This window comes from Gymnoscopelus braueri (genome assembly GCF_963280865.1).
Source record: "Gymnoscopelus braueri genome assembly, chromosome: 8".
In the NCBI taxonomy this organism is placed as follows: Eukaryota; Metazoa; Chordata; class Actinopteri; order Myctophiformes; family Myctophidae; genus Gymnoscopelus; species Gymnoscopelus braueri.
Genome location: NC_137609.1, coordinates 52,743,886 through 52,748,635, shown reverse-complemented (window position 1 = coordinate 52,748,635; position 4,750 = coordinate 52,743,886). Strand labels below are relative to the sequence as shown.

Sequence of the window (4,750 nt, the reverse complement as noted above, 5' to 3'; positions counted from 1 at the left end):
CCTGTGGTCTGTAGCTGAGCTATGATTGGTTCCCTGAGACTGAACCGGAGCCACACTTTGATTGGTCCTGTGGTCTGTAGCTGTTCCCTGATTGGTTCCCTGAGACTGAACCGGTCTGTAATTTAGAGATATACAGTATATTTAACAGAAAGTAAATAGAAAACAAGATGCAATCTACTGCTATCATGTTGCTGAATAGAGAGTTAATACTGTATTTACCTGGCACAACATGGAGCTGTAAAAAAAGGCACATAAATGGTACATAAATCATTGATCCTGAGATCCTCAGTGATTATTATCTATACATCTAATGTAGTATTTGCACTGCATCAATAAAAGGCTTAAATTGTCTGTGCTGCTCCAGCGTTATTCTCTTATGTAGTATTTCTCACCTTTAGATGTTGTGTATCGACACAGCAGGAGCAGAAGGATGGTCAGTAGAATCCCAACAACAAGTCCTACAATCAACCACACTACATGTAGAGAACTCTGTTCCACAGGTACAGTCACTGGAGGTGGAGTAGAACCAGTCACTGGAGGTTGAGTAGAACCAGTCACTAATGGTTTAGGCACTTTAACAACATTTAAAATATAATTTGAAATAAAAAGGCATAGTTAGGCATAGTTTCATCAACATGTGATCCGTCATGTTAATTTAAAAAAAAAAATTATTCCACGATTTTGTAACCCTATTTTTTACACCCAGTGCCAATTGTCTATAATCCTGGGCACTACCTTCCCTCTGCCAACCTAGGGAGGCCAGGGCCGAGCTCATGCCTCCCTCAATGCATGAGAGCCAACTGACCTTCTTGTCACCTGACAGGGGAGAGTTTCCCTGGTTGGACGTAGCGCGTGGAAGGAACACGTTATTCCAACCAGTTCCCTTCCCCTCCATCAGGCGCCCCGGCTGGCCAGGGGGAGGCAGTATAGTGACCAGGACTACTGCATGTTTTTGTGAGGGTACCTACCCTAGGAGACACGGGGAGAACATGCAAACTCCACACAGAAAGGCCCTTTCACCAACCCCACCTAGGGTATGAGCACCCGTCATGTTAAATGTTGATGTTTTATGGCTGCTGACAGAGCTGCAAAATGTGGCGCGTGAGAACAGGTTGTTCTCTTATGTCTCACCTGCAGATGAGACTAATTGTACAAAGGCCTATATGTCCAATATCTGTTACTGTTCATGTGCACCTTCTGCTGTTTTAACCTCAGTACCTGCTACTATATGCATAATTGTATTAGCCTGGTTCCAGCCGAATCTGCCTTTGCAAAATCGCATCGCACTTTAGCCCTCGGCAGATTAGGTCTGGCCCCCCTCCATAGAGATTCCACTTCTCTCCCTCCGCAGTGGTGTGGAGCCAACCAGGGCCCAGTATCCAAATGTGGGCGGGCTTATCACCTTATTTGGAGCAATGACGTACAAGGAAGCACTGCTCTGATTAGTTCGTGAACAAGGAAGCACTGCTCTGATTGGTTTAGGTCTAACCAATAGAGTCCGTTTGGATCTTTTTGTAACCGCCCCTTGGAAAAAAATCTATCGTTGATAAGGACCAGACTAATATCCACGCAGTGTGTCGTGTGATATTGTCTGGCCACGTGAGGCTATAATTGTATAGTATAATATGTTTATATATTTGTTTTATTTGATAATCTTCTAGCTAATATTTCTATTCTTTGTAACGTAAACCTGTGATATTGTCGAATGATGAAATATGATCAGTATACTCGCGCACGCACGCACGCACGCACGCACGCACGCACGCACACACACACACACACACACACACACACACACACACACACACACACACACACACACACACACAATCAACAGATTATGCCAAAATGTAATGTTGATTAATATAATATATTTTATAATAATAATAATATATTTATTATGTGTATATTATATATTTACCTTCACAAAAAACACCGGCATCTTCAGAGTGTCCACAGTCGTGGATTCCAAACCCTGGATGGCTGCACTGTGAGAGACTTGATTCACTGCCTGAACATCTGACCTCATCCAACCAGATCTGCCCAACACCCTGTTCGAATAAGAATGCATCCTCCTCTGCGAAGAGAGCCTCTCCACAGTCTAACTGTCTACACACTACCCGGGCATCAGTCACATCCCACCCATCACCACACACTGTCCCCCAACTGCCATTGTAGTAGATCTCTACTCTGCCAGAACAGGAGTCTGCTCCGTTGACCAGCCTCACTGGATGATCAGCTGAGTGAGAAGAAAACACATAAAAATAAATAAACTTAGTGTTAAAAGAAGAACGGTTTAAATTACGTTGTGTAAAATGTCACAATGCCTTAACCCATTAATACCTGGAACGCATCTGTGTCACTTTTAGATTTCTTTAGGCTATTCAAAAATAGCAGATATACAAGCTCATAGCGCGGCACCGAGTGCCGCGCTACGAGCTTGTAGATCTGCTATTTTTGAAAAATCGTGAAAAAATATTTTTCAGATTTTTTTCAAAAAACTGTTAGGATTTAGAAAACATTTTTAAGAATGGCCTCAGGTCTTAATGGGTTAAAATGATACAGTATGAGCTGCATGAAGGTTTTACTAGGACATACAGTACTGGTTGTTTTTCCATTCTTTTTTAAAGCTTTCTCCTGAGACATTAGGACCCCCTCCCCAAACTGCTCCCAGATCTGTTAAAACATCTGGCCATCTCCCTGAGTCTTCCATTCACATAATTCCTAGTTCCATCTATGGTGGATTATCTAGCCAAAGATTAATGGCAGTCAGTGCTGCAGTAATACCTTAAAACCAATATAATAATGTTTATAACAAAGAGATATACTTTTGTTGTCTTTGTTGTCCTTTTTTTTACCATCTCAATCACCAGGGAATAAATGTTACTGTTGTACATTTCTACAATCCACTGATACAGTGTGTTGCATCTCAACATTGCAAGACAGACGTGCTACATCGCTCTGTGTGGCCACTCACTCTGCTAACACCTCGCTTGGGTGCTCCCAACCTGGCAACCCATCCAGTAAAAAGAAGGAAAAACATATTTCCGTCCCCTTTGTTTTTGCAGTATCTGTCTAGGGCGCTTCTAACTGGGCTCAAGCCCACAACTGCTGACTCAGCGCTGTTTAAATCGAATACTGACAGGGTGCTGTGAAAATCAATGAATTAATATCTATTGTGTATTAACAGGATGGTAGGAACACATCAGATGGCCTGTGTCTCACTACCCATAATGCAATGCATTGACGTTGTCTCACCATCTGTTTGAGCAGGTCCACAGCAGATGAGGAAATACAGCACTGTGTGGAAAGAGAGAGAGAGAGAGAGAGAGAGAGAGAGAGAGAGAGAGAGAGAGAGAGAGAGAGAGAGAGAGAGAGAGGCATGCACAGCAGAGGAGTTACGGGTTCAGTATCTTGCTCAATGACACTTTGACATCAGGTGTAACAGCCCTGAATATACAGTAGCCTACCTCTGCCCAAATTACACCTGCGTTTAAAGTGGGCTAGCCTAGTTTATATAATAAACTGGGCAGAATATACCCCAGGGTGTAAAACAGGCCAACCCACTTTAACCCTGGGTATAGGTGGGGGTAGATTTGGGGCTTTTACACACTGGAACCTTCCGATTCCCAAGTGAACACTCTACCTCCAGAGCAACTACCTCCCCTAACTGAATACAGTTGTATTCAAGTTCATGTAAAGTTATCATCAGTTCAGCATTCTGTTCACTTCAATAGTTCATATCATTTGAATTCAAGTGGTATTCAAGTTCATTTTTTATAATATGACGCTTATGTTAAAGGATCTACACCATGAATTAAACAAATATATATATATATATATATTTAATATCATATTGTTTATGTCCCTCAAACTTCTCTCTGGCTTATAAAGCACTTTCACCTGCAATACCACATTGTCCTGTTTGGAAAAAGTAAAAAACATATTAATTTGGAACTGAAAAACGGGAGGGATTGTATCACTAGTGACGTCACTTTGAGGGCCAAATCAGTTTGGCCTGTTTTGAGACAGATTTACATAAAACCCCAGATATGCTGTGAAAGCCTGAGTGCTCAAACTGGGGTATTTTTGGGGATAGAAGAGAGGTAGGGGAGACCAAAAACACCAAAAAGTTAAAAGTTACAAAAATTCATGGTGTAGTCCCTTTAACATTTAACTACATGACTCTCCTGCAGCTCACAGGTGATCTAGAGCTCCATGTGTGACTGAGTGTCTCTTCCTCCCTTTATCACACATTTTGTCTTTTATAAACTGGGTCCTGACAGGCAGACAGTTTGCTCTCTCCACAGCAGGGTGAGAGGGAATGTTAGCTGTGAGGACCTTCTATGATACAGACCTCTACTTTATCCACTCATGTAATTACAGTGAAACTGAGACAACCTCAGGTTGACTCGCGTTACATCTAAACCTCATAACCACTCATTTGTACGTTAAACATTTTCCGCCTGGACTTCCATTTGCTCCACATAAAAACACTAAACCAGAACTCGAACAAAATAGGTGATTTGTTAAAAACATTAAACAATTGCAAAGCAGGTTTTAGGACTGTGTTGATGCACCACTTCGAAATGAAATAAAATAAAATTAACTGTATAGTTAAAGTCAACTAAAATAAGATATAAGAGAAATATGAATACTCACATGATATTATGCAGGTTGATGCAAACTTCATCTTGACAAGTGTCTGAATGCTACGTAGTTTGATACAGACTCTCTGCTTCTTGTTGGC

General features: G+C 41.5%; 1 long non-coding RNA gene across 1 annotated transcript; it reads right to left on the bottom strand.

Moving 5' to 3' along the window:
- Positions 1–2,079: 2,079 nt before the first annotated feature.
- Positions 2,080–4,750, bottom strand: LOC308090312. The gene is made up of 3 exons (XR_013933606.1): positions 4,663–4,750; positions 3,259–3,300; positions 2,080–2,239 (listed from the first exon to the last, which is right to left on the bottom strand). It is a non-coding gene; the product is annotated as an uncharacterized lncRNA (long non-coding RNA).